Raw genomic sequence first — 23,425 nt, forward strand, 5'->3', positions numbered from 1 at the left:
CCCAAATATTCAAGCAACTAGTAGAAAATTGTAGTTGGATTTATTTTTTGGAAGAAAATGGTTGTGTTATACTGTATATATGTGCAAAATATAAATTCACTGTATACTAGACTGTGTATTTTTATGAAAAGTGTGGTCAGGTCATGGAATTCTTTATGTTTTCTGTAAGTATAAGACAATTTTACTAATAGTGCAACATTTATTATTATTAATACACTATCATTACACTATTATTCACTGGAACAGAGCAATAGCTCGCGAGTTGAAGAGTTTAATCAACTTCACTATACTGTAAAAACAATAAATGATCAATTAGCCATGACAGCATATGTTTTTAGGTCATTGTAACTTAGTTAATCATGTTCTAACTTAATTTTATAAGTTATGCAAGCTGTTTTAAGTTAGTTTAACATAATATAAGTTTAATGGACTCTGACTTAAGGTTAATTTGATTCAGCTTAAAAGTTTAAGACAACTAGGATTTTGTTTACAGTGTAGGGATGCATCATTTTTTTGTTCCATTACAAATATTATGTTGGTTTCAATCAAAATAAAGCAACGGGTGAAAATATGAGCCCATAAAAGCTATGCTGCGCTTCACTGTCCAGCAGGGTTCAGTGTTCTCTCCAGCAGCTTTCACACAAGATGCAGAAAGCGCTGCGCTATGAAACCTATTCATTTCAATTTGTTGCTGCTCTGTCCAAAGCGAAAGTACACTGAATACACAGAAAGAAAGGTCTGCTCCAACAGGACATTTCTATCATGCTTATTTGTTCCAGTTGCTTGAAATAATGCTACTGTGCTGTCATGTTTTGTTGGCTTGTCTTTTTGTAAAATCAGTATAATTTAGCTTAAGTTAAATTTATTTTAAAATAATAAGTAGTTTTATTTTTCATTCAGACATTTCTTGGTTTTTAGCCAAATGTATCTTTAATTTTTAGCTTTGGCTCAGAATTTTCATTTTGTGCATCCCTAAACCGTACAACTGTTTCCACTAATCATTCAGAAATGTCCTGGTTCAGTCTAGAGGTTGTAAGCTCTTGCTCTTCATCTCCACTGCTGTTAATTTCCTACATATGACCTTGTTTTGTTGTTTCTACAGTGTCAGAATAGAATGTAAAGCTCCGCCCTCTTGTGGAAAGCAGCAGCTTATTTGTATTTAAAGGGACCCACACACAAATAGGGACACTGATCTGTGGGACAATTTGAGTTGAACTTTACAGAAACCCTGTAAGTGTTAAATCTGATGAAAGGGGGGTTGAAATGAGCACTGAACCGTCTCGGTTATTGAGGGTTTCCCCAAATCCACTGGCAGTCTAAGGTGTTTTTATTGAATATGAAGACCTTCACAACACGAGCATGAATGCTTATGAGTGTATAGTCTTGTTTTGTCATTGATTTCTTGGAGAGCAGCTGCCGCCCCCTCAGTCTGCCAGATCCTCTCTGCTACAGTTTTGCACTTTGATCGTTTGTATGCAAAGCATGATTTTATAGTACACCACTTGCCAACTTTAGTCAATTCATAGGCAATGAGTTTACAAGTGAAAGATAAAGGATGCATTGACTTACGGGCAGAAAAAATATAGTTCACTAAGGTAAATGTGGAGCAACGCACTGCCATCAGAATGAAAGAACATGCCTTGAGGTATTCCTGTTTGTTCAAGACAGGCTTGAATATAAATGCGTTGAAGGCAGTCTGTCAACATTTGCCCACCTGTTATTTCTATATGTATTTCTATGTGCATTAGGAAAGCATTGCCCAACCATGGAACCTAAGGTAAGTAATCAGGTCCAAAGAGCTTACAATATAATATTTAATTTTATTTGTAAAATGTAAATATTTGTTTCTTAGTGGTAAATACAACCCAGGCTCATCATTAATACGTACCCCTAGTTACATTTCTGGAGGTACAACAGGAGCTACGTTTTTTTTGCAGCGTTTGTTTTCACAAATCCACCAGAGGCCGCTGTGTACACTTTTTCAGATCTCAAATATTTCTTGTGAGTGCCATTCGGTCCTGTTCTTAACATGTAAATCCACCAGAGGCTACTGTCAACTGACTGACTGACCGACCGACCAATTAGCCCAACCACCTCCTTCCCTAAACCCAAACGATAGTGTTTTCAAAATCACCAACTGACCCAATCACCCCCTCCATTAAACCCAACCGACAGTGTTTTCAAAGGCAATCCAGTAAAAGAAAAGCCTTCGCAGCTGGCAGATTTTAACTACATTTTTAGATCTTACCTCATTCTCACTCTGTTATTTACTTGTTTATTTAATTTTTAGCCGTTTGAACCTGCTTTCTGGAACTGTTGTCTATCAGACATGAACCCTGTTATTGCGGTCAACTCCTCTCTACGTTTCAAGTGTGCCAACGTACACAGCAAGCCACTGGGCAAACTGATAACAGCGGAAAAGCAGTCCACACGGAGGTAAGCGGTCACCTTGTAGCAACAAAAAAAGAAACAGAAGCATCATGCCGCTCAGTATCGTTCGTTTTAAAGACAAAATACAGCCATACGTTGCTCTGGCTACATAATTCGAGCTCTCCAGAAATGTTTACAAGGGCAGTTTTCACAATGAGCCTGTAATGGGTATACACATACATAAATAAAAGGATGAAAAAAACTGCAATCACCACACATGGGTCTGCCAAATAATATATATTATGTACATTTACTGTAAAAATCAAGTCAAAATAAAATGACATGGACATAAATAATACAAATGAATGCATGGATAAATTACATAATGAGTTTAACAAAAGTAAAAACCATCAATAATTGCAAAAATATTAAACAAATAAGTAAATTAACAAACAAAAAGATGAGCAAAAAAAATAAATAAATACAATTTCATTAAGTGAGTCCATTTGAAAGAAAGCTCACCTTTAGTATTGACTATTTTAGTGCATCAAGGTGTGTGTTTCTTACTGATGAGGCTACATAAGACAAAGTGGATAGGAAACACTGCTCTAGATGTGTCAGTATGGATGTTCATGGTATCAAAACAGTGACCTATTTCTTCCTTCAATCTTGCCTTTTCTCTGTATAGGGCCTTCATGGCATTCATACAGATGCAGATTCTCAACAGATAGCTGTTACCACATGAAGGTTGATGAAGCTTTTACTATTCAAATATAAATAACGCAGTTGCAAATCAATGCTATACATCATTTTCCACATATCCCTACTGCATTTCAAATTATGGGTTGTCATTTTAATCAAATGAACAGAAACAAATCAATTCAAATAGTAAGGTTGTAATAATGGACATACCATAATACAAATAATATTGAAAACTGAGTGAAAGGTAAGTTTGGTGTTATAATATTTATTCATTCTGAAAATAACACACTTGTTATTTTAATGTGACATTAGTGCAGTATATGCTTTAGTGGACATGCATCTTTACACAGTAATATTAAACATATATGTAATATTGCCCCAGTTAATTTGTTCTAATAAGCTGCCCTTTAATATCCTGTGAATAGTCTTTAAGGAAAATATTGTCACCACATCACACATTAGTAATTATGCCGCTAAAAGCTGCGGTTTGAGCATGCAAAATTCTGTTGTATGGCTCTGCTAAAAGGGGCGGGATTCAACAAAATGATTAGACATTTAAAAAAGTGAGTGATTGGTCCATAGTTAAGTTCTGTTCAAAGAGGTCATGTTCTGATCTTTGATTGGTCTCACACAATCCCTTAATGCAATTTTGCAGGTCAGAGTTCACCAAGCTTGAACTTTCCAGTGCAGCGAACTGTGAAACTTGTCACATGAGCTTGCATTTCCGGTATGACGCATTGGCATGTGTATGAATCTGTCTATGGGGAGAAAAGTGCAGTGTGGCTGCAGCGTCAGGCAAAAATTGAAATCAAAACAAAACAGGTTTTTGTGTTGTGTTCCATGTACATGTCATATGATTCCTTTATTCCATTTTCCCGCTGTCTCTTAATGTTTCAGTTTTTTCATCTGTGTCTCACCCCTTTGTGTAATTAGTTTACTGATGTCCTGTGTATTTAAGCTCCTGTGTTCAGTTCGTTCTTTGTCTGGTCTTGAATGGTCAAAATCCCATGTCTTGGGATTCCATAGATGGAAGTCTATGGAGCAAAAAGTTTAGTGTGATGGTGGCTTAAGTTGAACAAAGTTTAACCTGTTTATTAGTCATTTTGATTGATGTAAGTTAAGATGACTAGAAAAGTTTATTTGAATCAACTAAAACATTTTAAGGCAGCAAGATTTTCAAAAAGTGTGTAGTATAAGTGAATTGACACCTCTAATTGACTCCGGTCCATTCAATTCTGAGAAATAAAATTCCCAGCAGTCTGCATCATGGCCCCATCACTTCAGTTGTGTATTATTTTCTAGTAATTCAATTTGTATCTTGCTTATTGGAAGTTGTTCCAATAATTCACAAAAAGCATCATGGGAAATCTGGATATACTAGATGTCCTGTATCTATCGTTTGTGACTGATTCATAAGGAAAGCAGCGTGACAGAAGTAGCGCAGTGGCCTTGTGCAGAGCAGCAGGGCTCCGTATGATCTTCCGGCTGACCTTAAGAACGGGCGTCTGTCCAGCTCCTTTATCAGATAAGTGGGCTTCAGAAAACACTCGCAGTCTACTGGCATTTCCAGCACTCACCCTAAAGGCCAAGCGGAGAGAGAGGACTCTCATATGGCTGCTGTTTGGATTTCAGATAAACCATGGGTCGTCTATGTTTCCATCTCTGCAATATGTATCCGCTTCTTACACCGTCTACCTGAAACCAAAGGTCCTAAAGGTCTGGCCGGACACCGCATCATGTTACTGCATGCTGATCTACATAATCCCCATTCAGAATGGGATTAGACAGATGCGGATGTGCATCCACTCGCTTTGATTGGATTATTTCTGCATCTCAGCACTGCGCCAATTAGAGGGGTGAGGGGGGTGATATATAAATGGCAGAAAACATTGTAATTTACAGATACATCAAGATTTGTGATTTAAGTCAAAGATGGCAAGGTGCAGAGGTGTAAGAATATGGCAAAAATATAAAAGAAATAGTGTCAGGATGTCCATAGCTAAAAGAGACTTAAATGTTGGGATGTTTTAATTGTTTTTTTTTTTTGTTTTTTTTTTGGAAAGATACTAGTATATAACTGCAGGTTAACTTTGTTTGTATACTGCCCACCCTTAACACAACTCGTTCACTTTTCTGTTTTTCACTGTAATGTAATTATGTGCACTCTTTGTGAAGCTGCTTTAGAATTATAATTATTGTGAAAGGCGCTATACAAGTAAACTTCAATTGAATTGAAAAGTTATCTAATGTATAAGAATACATACAATCATAAAAGACAACATCTGTCAAACTGTCTATCCAAGAAATACTTATATTACTACTGTATATTATATAGTGTTATTTATATACACTACCTGACAAAAGTATTGTCGCCTATCCAAGTTTTAGGAACAGCAAATTATAACTTGACCTCTAGTTGGTGTAAGAATCATTTGGTATAAGAAGTGGCTTATGAAAGGCAAAGGCCTTTAGATAACTAAACAAAAATAATAATAATAAGTAATAAAATATGATCATGCCATGATTTTTAATTATTTAATTAGGACAGAAAGGTCTGACTTTGCTTAGACAAAAATCTTGCCACTATAGAATATAAAGTCATGGTGCAGTTGAAAATCAATATTATGTATGAGTCCCATGAGCTTAAACGACTGCGTCCATACATCTCTGCAATGACTCAAATAACTTATTAATAAAGTCATCTGGAATAGCAAAGAAAGCATTCCTCCAGGACTCCCAGATTTCATTAAGATTCTTTGGATTCATCTTCAATGCATCCTTCTTCATCTTACCCCAGCATCAATAATGTTCATGTCTGGTGACTGGTGTGGAATATTCTGGAGCACCTTGACCTCCGTTCTTTCAGGAACTTTGATGTGGAGGTTAAAGTATGAGAAGGAGTGCTATCCTAATGAAGAATTTGCCCTTTCCTGTGGTTTGTAATGTAATGGGCAGCACAAATGTCTTGATACCTCAGGCTGCTGATGTTGCCATCCACCCTGCAGATCTCAAGCACGCACCCATACTCTTATAAGTGGGATCAATGGCAAGACATTTGTCAGGTAGTTATTTTTATGTACTTTAAGTATAAATGTTAACATTTTGCTTTAAAGTTACCGCAACTAAAATGTTTAGTTAATTTCGCCTATAATAAAAACAACTTTTTTTTTTTTTTACATTTATACTCAATGATTATTGATTGTATTTCTAGTATAGCTTAAAGTTGTTAGTAGTCTAGTAGTTCATTAAGAGATAATTGTATAACAATAATACAGGTATATTCAAGCAAGATTAGATTAAATTTAAATTAAACGTATGTTAAAACGTATGTTTATACACAGTAAAAAATGATTTCAAAGGTAAAAAACTGAAAAAATGCTCCGGTACAAATTTGTAACCTGGTTAACGGTATGTTTCCTTAATATATATGGCGAATTACCGTAAATTGACTTTCCCAGAATTCCCTGCATGGCAAATAACTTTATGTATTTGGTTGACATTAATATGGATCTTTTTAGTTGTTTCCCCATCAGTTATGTACATTAGAGATTTATGTTACATCTGATGTTGATAAACAATGTTTATTTTATGACTTTAATTTTATGCGTGTTACCATACTGGGGTTTAGTAGATGTGTGAATGACACTGAGCACCTTCTATATGCTGATACTCTTTTCTGCTTGTGGGAAAAGTTAATTGTGATGAGCATTGGCTCATTTTGTAACTTCGTGTGCTAACGTGTTTAACTGTGTAACAAAAGATGTGTAGATGTTTATCATTCAAAATACAGACATATTACCTCTATAAATTAATAAAATACGGTAATGTACCGTAAAAATGAAAAATTACTTTTACGGTTTGTACCGTGTTTTTAACGATAAAGTACTGGCAACCACAGCTGCCGTTTTTTTACCGTAAATTTTAAAGATTTATTTTTTACAGTGTAAATATTCAAAACATTTTTTTTTTTTAATTTGAGGCTTATATAAAAAACATAAGATGTAAAAAATGCCAAAGAACATCAGAGGATCTACAATTGGAAAGCAAAAGAGGCACTCAAACACACACACACACACCTGCCTTGAGCAATCCGGTGAGAATGACATCATACAAAGTACACGCTTGTGCATCAGTCCCGTTAGGGCGCAGTTCTAGCTGTACATTAAAGCTGATGTTTTGGTCAGGCTGATCTGAGGCCTGTAGCTGTGTCTCTCCAACAAGATGCTTCCTCTTCCTCCTGACATTTCTTTCCTTCACTTCAGGCTAGAGGCCTTTTCTTCATCACTGTCTCATTTAAACTCCCCAACCATCGCAGCTACTGGCCAACACACACACACACACACACACACACACACACACACACACACACACACACACACACACACACACACACACACACACACACACACACACACACACACACACACACACACACACACACACACACACACACACACACACCATCCCTTGGCACAGTGCAGTAGAGATCACAGTGCTTCTATAACCTGCCAGTCAGGTAGTGGAAAACAGCCCCAAGAGGGCTTCCATTTGCTTGTTCTGCTGTCGTCATGAGTTGCATCACATGCTTAAAGGCTTTTTAAACTAAACCAATAAGGTAACACTGCCCACGAAAATGGCTTTGATCCTTTTGATCTACTCCCAATGTTCACATTTAATACTTAACAGTCAACAACTTAAGGAATATTCAATAGACAGTAGGGCTGCACAATTCCTGATAAACTGAGAATCTCATTTTTGCTGTTGTTGTTGTTTGGTTTAATAAAGGTAACAACTAATATCAGAACAAATTTGAAATAACTAGAGGTTCTGACATTATTTTGATAATTTTTTTTTTATATCAGCGGATGCCCTTCCAGCTGCAACCCATCACTGGGAACCTATCAATAAATGTTCCTGAATATTTAAAACATCTAAAGGACATAAAATTAATTAACATTAATAATAAATTAGGTCTACTGAACAGCAAAGCAACATATTACAATGATATCTGAAGTATCACTGAGGACTGGAATAATAATTGAAAATTAAAATCAATGGCCTGAACCAAAAGCAACAAATTAAATTAGTATACTTAAGATTTATTTTAGTTCAACTTAATGGTGTGTCAAAATAACACCATCAAGTGCACTTAGTTCATCTTAGGTTTACTTTAAGTGGTACAAAAGATTAACTATTTGGACATTAAGTACAGGATTAGTAGTTAAATAGAGCATTTTAGGTACATTGTGAAAGTGCTCTAAGTTGACTAAACAATGTCAAATTTATTTTAGCGCACTTTTTTCCAGCTGGGATTAAAAATGTGAACTTAAAGTGTGATTTAGCATGCTTTTTTCACATTTTGTATATGCTATTGTTATACTTTAAATTAGTCATAAATATACTTATAAATGTTTAAAAGTATAGAGTTCAAGTGCATTTGTTACTATGTGTTGTTTTTAAAGAAAATACAGATATACAGTAGTATGTTAAAAGCAATAACTTGTAGTGTATATAATTGTTTTAATATTTCAAATGTAATTAGTTGTTATCATTATTAATGTTTTACTATGTTTTGATCAAATAAATGCAGCCTTAATAAAATAAAATAAATACATTTCATAAATAAAAAATAAATAATTTAATTTAATTTAATTTAATTTAATTTAATTTAATTTAATTTAATTTAATTTAATTTAATTTAATTTAATTTAATTTAATTTAATTTAATTTAAACACACATTAGGTTTTTACCAAAAGCACATCTAGCTGAATGTGTAGCACTGAATCATTCCTTCATTTTCTTTTTGGCTTAGTCCCTTTATTAATCAGAGGGTTGCCACAGTGGAATGAACCGCCAACTTATCCAGCATATTTTTTACACAGCATATGCCCTTCCAGCTGCAACCGATCACTGGGAAACACCCATAAACTCTCATTCAAACACACATACACTACGGAAAATTTAGCCTACCCAATTCACCTAAAGCACGTCTTTGGACTTATGAGGGAAACCAGAGTACCCGGAGAAACCCATGCTAACATGAGAGCATGCAAACTCCACACAGAAATGCCAACTGACGCAGCCGAGGCTCGAACCAATGACTTTCTTGCTGTGATGGGACATCGCTACCTACTGTGCCACCGTGTTGCCTTAATTTAATTTAAACACCAAATACACATTAGCTTTTTACCAAAAGTACATCTAGCTGAACACGTAGCACTGAATCATGAGAGTGTCACTATTCTCCAAAGGACAAAAAAAAAAAAAAAGCATCTGTAGGTAGTTTGTTTTTCCAGGCCAAATGCACATTCATCTGACCAAGGAATGAACCCTCCATAGTACACTTACATTATGAATGGGGATCAGGTCATTGTTTATTCATAACAATTCGATTGAGATTCCAGAGTCTCCGTCTCTGTCTGCACACTAAACAAGTTTATATGCAAACAGAATATTTCTATTCAGGCTCATTCATTTTTATTTATTTTGTATTTTTTAAACCTACTTTTACATAATTGATCATTGGAAATCTTCTGTTCAGTCAGGGTAAACCTATAAAAGTTGTCAAAAAAGACTCTTCTTTCTCTTTTTTCCCTGTGCTTCCTCAAGTTGTGAAGTTTTATGTCTGCTGTCTAGCTTATGGTGTGTTTGTTACGGTCAAATCATTCTTCCTCTTCAAACGCAGCTCTCGCGTCACTATATATTCCCCACTCACAGGTGGTCACATATTGAGATTCAGAAGAGAGAAATTCAATCAATAAGGCTGCACTGGACTGTCATGGTATGAAATCATATGCTCTTCTATCTGAAGTTATACATAGTATGACTTGAGCGGATTTGGCTTATACGCTGAGGCTATTGAGTGGCATGCATTTCCAGGCAGACCTTTCACGCTTGAAAGAACTTGACCTGTTAATGGCAACAGGAGGAGCAGACAGTGAGGAACAGGACTTTGCTTTTACTGCAGAAGGAGAGCAGGGCTGTGTGAGTGACAACTGCAGATCGTCAACAGGCCATGCAAGGGAACACAGCAGCTCTTTATCTGGTTCCTGAGCGTCTCCAGAGGGAAGAGTAAAAACCAATATCCTCACAGCAATGTTATTTTTTTCCACTTTGTATTGGGGTAACATACAGATTAAGGGTCATATTTCCCATGTACAATATGCAGGTGAATTAATTGAATTATTAAGTTTAGAATTTTGTATTATTAAACAGAAAGAACACATTACTGTCAGAATTGATTTCTGTTCTTTGCTTTTATATTTGATACTCTCTTGTTTTTCTGTTAGTTTCAGCATCTAGCTTGTTTCCATGACAAATAAGCATTCCATTGCTTACATTGTCCTGTGTCCAGTTTAGTTACTTGTCATCTTGTGTTCATGATACAGTATTGTCTGTGCTTGGGACTTCTTATTCATTATTCATTCATTTATATAGGACTGCACAATATGTTGTTTTAGCATCAATATCACAATGTGATCATTCACAATAATGTATGCAATGTTGAGTCTGCATTATAATTGATCAATATGCAAGTGTTTTTTTTTTTTGTTTTTTTTTTTTGAGGCCTGTGACTATGTTAGGGTTTTAAAAGCATTCAGGTATAGGACATTGTATTGTTTGTACCTTTGAAAAATGAACAATGATTGATTTTATTGAATTGTTTATAAAAAGGAGACTGTGCAGTATTATTTTACATTTAATTATTCAATTACTGTATGCTGAATACAGATAGACCCCTCAGAAAACAATAAAACACTGTTTATTTATTTTGTGTCGTATTTCTCTATTGTATTTATCTATGCTTTTTTGATCTATGGTCGAAGATTATTGTTATGCATATGTACTCCCCATACAGAATCAACTCAATCCACCTAAAATGATAAATTCTTTCTAAATAGTTTTTCAACTCATCTAGTAAAATTTTATACATATTGCAATATATAATTGCAGAAAAAGAGATATATCTGACAATGTTAGACTTTTCCAATACAGTGCAGCCCTAATTTATAGGCACAAGAGTTCTTCATTTACGAGTAAAAAAATAGTAAAGTTAAAAATAAAATGTATATGGTGCTGAGATGGGTGATTATGTGTTCATGCACATTTTGTCAGTAAAGCTGGTTCTAATATAACTCCAGCATGTGCTTTCAGATGGAGCAGAGCTCACTACAAAGAGCCATAGTTCACTGACTACGCAAAATTGGGTGTAAAATAGAGGTCAAAATATAAATAAATGTTGCACTTAAAAATTCCACATTTGAGTGCGTGTGACGAACAACCGTATAAGTACCAAAAAATTTAAAATGAGATAAACACATGACATTAATTGTATGTGTGAACTTAATATAAAGAAACAGTTTGGGGATATTCCAAAAAAAAAACAAACAAAAAGCGCTCTGGGGTAAGTTCAAATGTATGGTTGGTGCTCTTTGGGTAAGGGATTCATCAAATCTGCAACAAGAATCAGTCCAAGGCACTCGAGTAAAGTGAAAAAATTAAAAAGGCCTTTTAATTTTTTCACTTTACTCGAGTGTCTTGGACTTATTCTTGTTGCAAGTTTGGGGATATTTTTGTGCAACTAAGAGTTTGAATTTAAGTGAAGTTTCATAAACTAATTTCAAGAGGAGCATGTGATATGATTGACTGCAGCTGGCTACTCATCATGCATTAGTTAGCAAATCAGATTGATCCAAACTCACTATAAGTAGCCTAGCTTGAACTACTTGAATTATATGTTATAAATTCAGTATGTGACACTTGACACTGAGCAACATAGGCTATATAAAACAATGTAAAGAAATGTGCCCCTGCCTTTACACTTCTCTCCTGACTTTGAAAATATAGTTGGCTGAATCATAGTAAAGCTGAATAAAGATTGTGTGTAGGGTCGAATCAAGAACGCAATCTTTTTTCGATTGATCATACAGGCCTAATTGTTTGCAGATGCACTCTTACAGAATCATCCCAATCTAAAATTATAAATTCTTTCTAATAATCTAAGATATTCAAATCATCTGGTGAAATATTTTTCATATTTCAATATAGATCGCAGGATGAAAAAATATGGCAATGTTAGATTTTTCTAATATCGTGCAGCCCTAGAAGGTACGATCAATCACATTTGCGATTTGTTTCAATTAATTGCCCACCCCTATGTTAAAAGTAATAAAATCTTTCAAACTCCAAGAACAAGCTTTGTCTCTGCTAAATGACATCACACCGGCTCATTTTTCAATTTCAAAGCACATCAGGGCCTTTCTGCTGTGTTGGTCCCAAAGCACAAACTTACACACACTAAAACTGGAAATAAAGTGCAACTTTCAGGAAAACAATAACAACACCTTCGCTGATTGATTTATTGCCAGTCGATACTGTATTCCAGTGTTTTAAAAGCAATCTGCTAGAACTAAAAAAAACAAAACAAAATAAAAGCAAGTAATGGCTGTGACGATGATTTAACAGCCATCATCACTCATACAAGTGAAAGATTACACTCACCGCAATATGCTGGCGATGCATGGAAGGATGCCTGCTCTATTCCAACTCACTGTAAAATAATACCAGTATCACTGTGTAGGCAGTATGCTGTCACACAATGGGAGATGGACCGATGCCATGCTCTGATGGCATGTAAGAGACAGTCACATAAAAGCACAATATAAAGAGAATGTGTGTTTGATGTGTGCTGCACATAATTCCTTCATTTGATAGTCATAGAGTATGGTTGTAAAATGAGACAAACAGACAAACATAGTTGTATTTTTTTTATGTGGTGTATAAAGCTTCTTGACCTTGCTGCTTTTCTGTCCATGTAATACGAGATGAGTAATCCCAGCATCCAACACTGGCCCTTACTGTTGAAAATACTACATTGTTCACTAGCAAGATTAGTTTGTAGACTCAACCCAGGTTCATTCCGAAAATGTACCTCTATATACATTTCTGGAGAGCACCAAATATGTCTTAGGAGCTACTTTTTTGTTGCCAGTTTTTGTTTTTGTGAATCCACCAGAGACCGCTGTGTACCCTTTACCCACCCTCCACCTTTCCTAATCCCAACCAATTGTATTGATTGAACTATAGAATAAAATTGCTGTCATAAATATTTTGTGCGTAAATAAAATTCACACATATATAATTATATATAATATATATTATATAATATTATATCTCGTAAAGCAAAACTGAACGTCCCTGTAATTTTACGAGGGTACAATTCCAAAATCTGCAATTAGAACAGACACAGATACAACATTTTCTTTGTCTGTTTGTATATGACTGATAAATTTACGAGGGGTATACTTTACAAACACAAAATACAGTTTTGCCACGGACACGACAACTTCATTGTGAGTATGAATCAAAAAACAACACTCCACTGTCAAAATTACATCATCACTGTCACCGGCATTAATAAGCAAGCGAGAGTCATCGATCACAACGGTGTGCCTGCTGGGCACTCGAGCTCCCACACACAGTCTCAGGTAAGATTTTTGTTATTCCTACTTTGAGAAATGTCCATCTTGAGCTGTAATAAAGGTTAAAACTTAATAAAATAAGATCCATTTTGCTGTGCTTCTTGGACATTTTACAGAAAATTAAGAACAGGCCGAAGATAGTGAGCTAGCATAATGGAAGTTAACATTACAGGCAGCGGGCGCAGAATTTCATAGTAAATCGCTTACGATGTTTAATTATAACATGAAACGAAACATTTATGACAGCGATTTTATTCCATATTGACCCACCCACCCACTTCCTTAAAACCCAACCAACAACTTTTAATAGCAATCCAGAAAAAGAAAAGCCCTCGTCTGATTTTTTCCATGTTTTCAGATTTTACCACATTCTTACCCTGCTATTTACTTGGATTTTGTTTTTGTCTTACCCGCTTTCTGTCGTTGTGGTCAACTCCTCTCTGTGTGTCAAGCCCATCGACATACATCGCGAGTTAACATGATAAACCGGTAACAGCGGGAAAGCTGTCTATATGGAGGTAAGCTGTCAGTTGGTAAGCGCGAAAAGAAACCGTCTCAATCTATACCATAGTGTTCATTTTAAAAATGAAATGCAGTCATACTTACTTCTAGATACATAATTCACGCTATCCCAAAACTTATATAGGGCTATGTTTTCAAAATGTTGTGCAGACTATTTAAAAAAATGAAACACAAACTTAGAATCAAACATTGCAGTGTTGGCTAGCTGTTCTGGTCTGTTCAGCAGGGCTGGCACTGCCACAGCATAAACCATTTCAAGGCATAGCTAAAGCTCCTGCATGGCACCAGACATAAGTTTGGAGTGAAAACCCGAACTTCCATACGGCCCATGGGGCTCGTTGCAGACAGGAGGCCAGAATTCAATATACTTACAGAGCCGCCCAAAAGCCCATGCAATGATAAATGTCTGCTGTCTAGTTGCCAAGAGGGACCGACTCATTCCAAATCAATTGAACCTTGTTATTCAACAATTATGCCCAGCATTTTTGCGGCACGATGACGGGAAGAAGGTCACTGGCGCACGACGAACCATAAATACTCACCAACGCTGAATATTGCTGTGTACTAAATTCTTGACAAGGCCCATCTTTCCTGCATTTACCAGTCACCGTAGGCACATAAGTTAGAAGCTTGTCAGGGCAACTGCAGAGTCAAAAAATTTAATGGTGGATTTTTTTTTTACATGAGTGACAGCAACTTGGCCAGCCAAAGAAAGTGAGCAACAATAGTACGGTTGGCTTCACAACAGGCCCAGTGTGATAATTTGTGAATTAAATTATTAAACTCATAAGGGATTCATAATAAACATTCATTCCTTTGAATTTATGCGCACACCCACACGCCAGACGTAATTCAATCAAATGCGATTTGGGTTTTCAAGAGCTCGCATTTAAAAAATGACTGCATAATATCCTTTAATTATGAGATTAATAATGATAGCAGTTAGTCATGCTGCGTAATAGAAGCTTAAACCTCACAAAAAAAAAAGCTAATTGGAAGGGTGGAGAGCGAACTGAGTGAGTTTCCGCTTGTCTGATACACCGACGGTCTAAAATAGATCGGTCAGCAAGTCACGGATCCACAGAGCTTTCGCTCATGCCAAAGGGAAGATTCAGCTGTGTCATTAGAAGAAGTGTGACGCCATGACAGAGCATTGTTCCAGCGCTTCTCAAATGAAGGAGAGAGATAGCGAGAACAATGGAGAGAAAGATGACAGGCACACTTGCCCCACACTGCTCAGCGCAGGGGCTGCTGGGTAAACTCTCTCCCTGGCAAATCTAGTCCTCATTAGACGCACAGAAAGAGAAAGACAGTCCCTTCAGGCTAAACCACACTCAGTAACTGGTGACGGACATGAGTTCCTGTTTATGAGAAAATCCCAAAATGGACTTCCTCAACATGTTCGAATGTCTAGACTGTCAAAATAGAGGTCTCTTTCTCTTTCTGAGTGAACATATAACTCATATAAAAATAGATGCACAAAAATATTGTCCTGTAAGTCTTATGAACAACAAACTTTTCTCAATTACTGAAGGAAACACAATTGCTTGCAAGGCAGCCAAAGTTTAATGTTAACTTATCTGCTTGTTAAGTCATGACATATAAAATACTGCCTCCAGGTCCAAGCCGCTACTCATTTGAATTAAGAAAATATTCATTTATGACCACTTTTTAGTCATATCACACATTAAAGTGAATTTTATTATAGAAAACCATGGTGTATTCAACAGTCTCTGGACTTGCTGCATCACAGACACCAAAATTGTAACAATTTATAAAAAATGTATCACTTTCTGGCATCTGATATTAGCCATGGATGTATGTAATACATGGCTTTGTAAATGTTTATTTTTACCATTTGATGAGCCTCTCCGTACAGTTTGATATGGAGCTTGGACCCACCATCACACTTTAAAAGCAGATAAGGTAAATGCAAGGAATAAAACAATCAAAAATCAGAAGAATTTTAAACATTTAAATATTTCGTACATGTAGCGAAACCAACTTGGTTACATCTTACATGATGCAGTGGTATGCAGTGCACCCCACAGGTTTGAAATATACCTGCGGTAGTAAATGGATTAAAGCACAGCTTTTACCCACAGCACGTTTACCTACATGCGACAAAAAAGTTATTTTTAACAGTATTTTTATTTATTATACACTATTTTTTTCCCCATGGATTGAATTTTTTTAAAGTCTGTTAAAATAAAAAAGAAATCCACTTTTTGTTTAACTTTTATTCTAATTAGGAGCCATGTGCACCCACTGACAGATAAAATCTGCTGCTGACATGTTGTACAGTATTGCCAAAGCATGTTAGATATGTATAAAATATGTAATATATAATGAAATTAGAAATAAATGACATCAAAGAATAAAAACGTCTATGGATAAAAATCTCTAAAAAGTATAACTACAAGAATAAAAAGTTTAATTATTTAAATAAGGACAATGAGTTAACCATTTCTAAAGGCGTACATATATTTTGCAGTCAGTTTAGATGTACAGTAATTTTGTCCTCTCTGAGTGTATACAAAAGTTTATCTGAGTCATTTAGATCAAAAATATTTCATTCATTTTCTTTTTGGCTTAGTCCACAGGTGTCAAACTCAGTTCCAAAAGGGCCGCAGCTCTGCACAGTTTAGTTCTAACCCTAATTAAACACACCTGATAAAACTAATTGAGTCCTTCAGGCTTGTTTGAAACCTACAGGTAAGTGTGTTAAGGCAGGGTTGGAACTAAACTGTGCAGGGCTTCGGCCCTCCAGGAATTCAGTTTGACAGCCCTGGCTTAGTCCCTTTATTAATCTGGGGTCGCCACAGCAGAATGAACCACCAACTTATCCAGCATATGTTTTAGGCAGCGGATGCCTTTGCAGCTGCAACCCATCACCAGGAAACACCATACACTCTTTCATACACATACACTACAGACAATTAAGCTTTCCCAATACACCTGTACTGCATATACAGTAGGTGTATTTTCATCTGATTGGTGAATCGTGTTAGCTAATGCGGGACCAGCTGTGGTCAATTATAAGCAGGTGATCCTCTCGAAATTAGTTCATAAATAAACTTCACATCATGGAAATGCTGGAACAGTGTCTTTTCCTTCTACTGATTAAGAGAAATGACTGTATGAGGGTAACACAGCGAGAGCACAGCGAGACAACAGAGTGTTTTTATGTGCTTGTGTGCATCTGTAAGTGCACTTGAGTAATTTCAAAAATAGCATTAGGCTTGTGCTACTATCTATGCACGTTCCAGTGTCCTCGCAACAATCCCCAACTCACTCATCCTGCCTTATTTACCTTCACCATACTTTCAGATACTGAACACAGGATACTAGACTTCAACTCCAAGAACAACCAGTTCAACAGCTCTTCATTCATTCATTTTCCTTGGGTTTAGTCCAGGGGTGGCCAATCCTGTTCCTGGAGAGCTACCTTTCTGCAGATTTCTGTTGCTACCCATATCAAACATACCTGAACCAATTAATTAGGACCTAAACACCATGTGATAAATACAGGCAGGTGTGTTGATTATGGGTTGCAACTGAAATCTGCAGGAAGGTAGTCCAGGAACAGGATTGGCCACCCCTGGTTTAGTCTCTATTTCAGAGGTCGCCACAGCGGAATGAACCACCAACTATTTTAGCATATGTTTTACGCAGCAAATGCCCTTCCACCCTCAACTCAGTATTGAAAAACATCCATACACTCTCAATATTCACACACACACTCATACTACAGCCAATTTAGTTTATTCAGTTCATTTATAGCGCATGTCTTTGGACTGTGGAGGAAACCGGAGCACCTCAAGGAAACCCACGTGACACGGGAAGAACATGCACACTCCACACAGAAATGACAACTGCCGGGACTTGAACCAGTGACCTTCTTGCTGTGAGGTGACAGTGCTAACCACTGATCCACCTTCAATGGCATTTATATTATATAAAACAATATGAGATCAGAAATACAGCATGCATGCAGTTGATGTTGTCTTGGAATTATAAGGTTCTGACTAATTGTTGCAGAAAGTGATGTAATCATTTTGTTTGTGTTGTATTTTGACACTTTTTCTTAAGGAAACACAAAAATGTAGTTTAGTTTGTGAACAAATCATGAGATTAAATGATATTAAGTTTATGTTTAAGAATTCTGTTGACAGTATAGCCCAATCCCATATCCACAGCTTAGCTTTCCCTTACATCACTTCGACGTGTTCATGACGGGGAAAAGCTAAGCTGTGGATATGGGATTGGGATTCATTGTTTATTAAACTGTGAAACAACTTTATGAATCAGATTTTAAAGTCTTGATCGACATCTTAAATTATGACAGAATGACAGTAGCTGATTTCTCTCTAAACCTAAGGAAATGTAAATGTTTTCTGCAATAACGGTTTGTAATTACCCATCATAGTCCTCCCTAAACTGAACATCTGCCCTGGATAAAATATTTAGCCCTGCCTTTCATGCTTAAAGCTGCGGTCACACTGGACTTTTCTCCCTATAGACTTCCATTCATACACACGCGAATGCATCATACCAGAAACGCAGCGTCATCCTTCAAATTTCACAGGTTGCTGCGGTGCAAAGTTCAAGCTTAGTGAACTCTGACCTGCGATATCGCATCACTTAAATGCGTGAAACCAATCGAGGATCAAAACAGGACAGAAATTTAAAACATGGAGCAATCGCACGCTTTTTTAATGTCTAATAATCTATTTTAATCCCACCCCTTTTCGCAGCTCCGCACAACAGAATTTTGCATTATCAAACTCCAGTGTGACCATAACTTTAGTTGGAAAAGATGAAAACTAAATAACCTCATTTGTTACAACACTAATTCATTTTAATACAAAATATTTAATTTTTTTATATAAATAGAAATTGTTACATGTTCAATAGATTTGTATTTCTCAAAAAAAATTCACCTAATATTTTGCAAAATAAAAACCTTATATATGCAAAAAAAGTAAATTATCACAACCTCCCCAGTCTAGGGTTGGGAAGGTCTAATTAAGAAAGGGGTGGAGGTTTGGATAAAGATTTCCCTTCTACAGACTCAAAACAAGCTTAGCATTTAAAAAAATAATAAATTAATTAAAAATTAAAATAAAAATTATAAATTTATTGACCATAAGGAAGCAAACATGTCTTCAGGAGGGGCCAAGGCCAACATGGACAAAACATCCTAACTTCCATATGTCAATTTAACTAAAGTAATAAATAAAAGAAAACAATACAACACATCAACTCCCTTTCTGTTCTTACACAGGAGAAAACAGACAAAAGAAAATGGCAACCACCTCCCTACAGCTTCCATTAAACCAACAACAAATAAATCTTTTTGACACAAAGATAAAAAAAAAAAAAAACAGAATCTTTGACAGGTTAGGTGTTAACTCGATGATTTGACTAAACAAATCTTCTCACCAGAGGAGTAAAGGTCTTTACAGACATTATCAACAATTTAACCACATCAAAAAGAACAAAACTCCTATATACACAAGCCAATCGTTTGGTGGACCAATCAGGACAGAGAATCTATAAGTAGAGCCAATTTGCAGGGTTGACTGCACCTGATCAGAATTAAAACCTCATTGAAGGAAAGATAGAGAGAAATAAACACGACATCTACAAGAGACAATAGCTATGTTTCCATCCACCTGTTTTAAAAAAACAGTTGATGGAAACGCCATGATGTGCATATATTTTGAAAATGCACATAAAAAACTTATGCGCCTAACTGGGTAGGATAAACTTTTTATTCGATAAGAAAAGATGCGCATAAACTGCGATGGAAACACTTTTACCGCACAAACTCCAGTATGCGCATTAAAAAAGGTCATGTGATTTTGTTAAAAGATATCTTGTGATGCTTAAAATGTGTATCAATGGACAAAACGTCAGGCTGAGCACATTATAAAACATCTGAAATGTTGTTTTGTTCATTATGAAACGCCTTACCATTTCAGTATTAATGTTATTATATTATTAATGACCTCCAGAATCAAGAGCGCCTGTGCTCCGCGTCTGAGACCTTCAAACGCCACTGCGCGATTCAGGATTGTCTTCTGAGGCGCATTCATTTAGAAAAGATTGATTCAGTTTTTCCTACTGCAGCAAAGGCAGTTTTTACTAATGATATTTGATGCCAGTTAATCGGGAAGTGACGATTTTGGTCACTTTGACTCGTTGGATGGAAACACTGCTTCATTCGCACAACTTTTATACGATAATCCAGTTTTGCGCATAAAGTTCATTCGCATTTTTGGATGGAAACATAGCTATTCATGGAGCATAACAACATTTTTACAACAAATCTCCATTTGACCTGCTACAAAAATGGCAAAAATGTATAAATCTGAGAACATTTTGATTATACATTAAGAGTCTCTGATATTTTACATGTATAGAAGAGACTTGTTCCACAAATGCCATATGGAATGCTAAACTTTAAAGCTTAATATCTCAAAATTACTGAAAATGCACATGAAACTTAGAATACTCTGTTTTATTCTATTTTTTTTTTCAAGTCGACTCACATCACACACACACACACACACTTTTGACCTGGGTTAGACCTATAGTGCTCTGTGGCAGATTTCATCCCTCTGTAAAAACACAAAGATGGGCCATGAAATAGAATTCTACATTCATTAACCTTCATTTGAGAGCTGCACAATAGCCTTTCTAAGTAAACCAAAGAGGACTCGCAGGAATACTCCACTTACGCGAACGAATGAATCACACTGTTTTGTTGGTCTCTGAGCGGCAAGGCCTGTGAATAACAAATCAGCCTTTTGCCTCCATTTAATCCTCGTATCTGTATTTCTGCTGATAAAAAAAAGCTCTCCATGAAAAAAAGGTCACAGTATAACACAAATCAGAATTCAACTATTTCCTGCTTACTTATTCATACTGCCATTTATCAATCAACCCCTGTCTGAACTCTCCTTAGTGGTGTGCCCAACACAAATTACAGCAATTCGCTTCAGGTTGTGAAAAGCAGCAAAAAAAGGGAAAATCTTCAAACTGGTTTAGACATATTATCGGATTGGTGGGTGTAATGTTCATGACGAAATTGTAAAAGAAAGACTCCTGCTGTGTCCAAACTCCTCATGTAGTACACTTAACTGCCATGAACAATATAGAGAATAGTGAACTGTGTTTTGAGGATTTGAAATGCAAACTACAGAGGTTTTTGAAAACACTGAGTCTCTTTCACTAAAGATTGTGCATATTTTCACATTTGAACTTCTCACAAAAACGTTCCACCTAATTCATAAAATGAGCATACACATATGAGTTTGTTCATATATAATGTGTAATGTGAGGATGCTGGCAACAAAGTTGAGGATCCAAATACAGTTTTATTAAGAGAACTGTCTAGCAAGCAAGGGTCAAAAAACAAACAGGTGTATGCAGAGTAATCTAAAATGTAGGGATGGCTGACATGAAACTGACATTTCGACACAGTGTCGAGATCCCAAAGCACAAGTTTTTTGAAACACTGTACTGAAGCATCATCTAAAACAGCCAGGTCATGTTAATAAGGTGATTCAAAACACCCAGGTCACATGACAAACGTTTTGAAACATCAGGTCACATGACTGAAGCGATTCAAAGCATCGGGCATTTCAAAAGTATTTCAAGATTTGGCAAATTGGGTCTGACTGACAGGGTCAAAAAAAAATCTATATCTTCTGTAGCCTAGTGGACTATGCTTGTGCACAGAGTAACTGTGCTGCAAATGGCTCGAGTTCGAATCCCGACTTGCACAAATACTCTAAAATTGACTTGAACAAAGTGTTTATTGGGATGTCAGACCAATGTTAAAATAAAACACGTTACAAGAACAGAGCATTTAGAAACTAACATCTATAGCTGCATCACCCAAGATTCAACTTTATTATCTCTGCATGCTAGTCAGTAACTCTTACCGCTTCACTAAATCACTTGAAGCCTTGATTCTACAACATGGACTTTAATATCTCAATTTGCTTAATTGTTTCTTTGCTGAAGCTGTTCCAGAGCAATGCATTAAAAATGACCACTAGGTGTCACTGTAGAGACGGATCTCAAAATGTTTCAAAGCTTTGGCACATTTGCTTCGACTGTTTCAATATTTCATAAAGCCTTGCTTTACCCACCACTACCAAAACAGGGTCGGTAAACAGGTGGTCAGTACAGGGGGCAAACTGCGAATACAAAGAAACAAAGCAAAGGTCAGACACGGCAAAGGAAACGGATCGTAATGTTCACTAAACAGTTTAACAAGACTCAGCAAAGTCTGTGTGTATGTGTAGTTTATATAGTCCATCTTATTAGTCCATCATGAGCTTCCAGCTCTATAATCGCAATTAGGGAGAAAACTGGAACTGGTGTGTGTGAGATGCATAACGGGATTTATAGTTCTTATCAGTGGCAGATTTGTAGTTTTCCAGCAATCTGCAATTGCTAGATTACCAGTGAATGTGATACAATGTAATATTATTTTTTTTTGTCTAGTTACTTTTTATTCAATGAGGCGACGCAGTGGTGCAGTAGGTAGTGCTGTTGCCTCACAGCAAGAAGAGCGCTGGTTCGAGCCTTGGCTAAGTCAGTTGGCATTTCTGTGTGGAGTTTGCATGTTCTCCCTGCGTTCGTGTGGGTTTCCTCCGGGTGCTCCAGTTTTCCCCACAGTCCAAAGACGTAGTAGAGTTCAATTGGGTAGGCTAAATTGTCCGTAGTGTATGAGTGAGAATGAGTGTGTATGAATGTTTCCCAGAGATGGGTTGCAGCTGGAAGGGCATCCGTTGCGTAAAACATATGCTGAAGAAGTTGGCGGTTCAGTCCGCTGTGGCGACCCTAGATTAATAAAAGAACTAAGCCAAAAAGAAAATGAATAAATAAATGATACGTTTCATTCAACCTATAAACATCTAATCATATGCAGGGTTCTTTATACATGTTATACAAATCTTCGCTGAGGTCCAGCGTTCTCCAGCCTACAGCGCCTAGACTGCAGCTCTGCACAAGAAATTTGGCCATATGAGAAATGGTCGTACTCAACTTAGTTTAGTTTCTCTTGACGTTTTTTTTTTCCTTACACTTTCGCCAATTGATAATGTTTTTTTCCCTTTCCACTGTCACCACTGGCTAGCATAGTTCGGAACTTGTAGAGCTGCGCATCAAAAGATTTGCTCTTCAGTGTTTGGACTCTCAGTGAATATTAAACCACACTGAACTGCACTGAACTGAACTGAACTAACCTAAACTTGTCACGGTTAATAATTACGAGTTCTCCTCTTGTTGTTATTTCTGTCTCATGACTGTGTTTGTTTACCTTTCCTTG

The 23,425-nt window shown here is 36.4% G+C and overlaps 1 protein-coding gene and 1 long non-coding RNA gene across 3 annotated transcripts in view; one reads left to right on the forward strand and one right to left on the reverse strand.

Moving 5' to 3' along the window:
- The window catches only part of xkr4 (XK related 4), a 109,807-nt gene that overhangs the window by 32,296 nt on the left and 54,086 nt on the right, over nt 1-23,425 (reverse strand).
- LOC147837111 (uncharacterized) lies at nt 9,534-17,021 on the forward strand. Its single transcript, XR_015478535.1, has 3 exons — nt 9,534-11,432; nt 11,634-14,413; nt 14,504-17,021. It is a non-coding gene; the product is annotated as an uncharacterized LOC147837111 (long non-coding RNA).

The sequence above is a fragment of the Danio rerio genome, chromosome 2 (genome assembly GCF_052040795.2).
Source record: "Danio rerio strain M-AB ecotype USA chromosome 2, GRCz13ab, whole genome shotgun sequence".
Taxonomy (NCBI): Eukaryota; Metazoa; Chordata; class Actinopteri; order Cypriniformes; family Danionidae; genus Danio; species Danio rerio.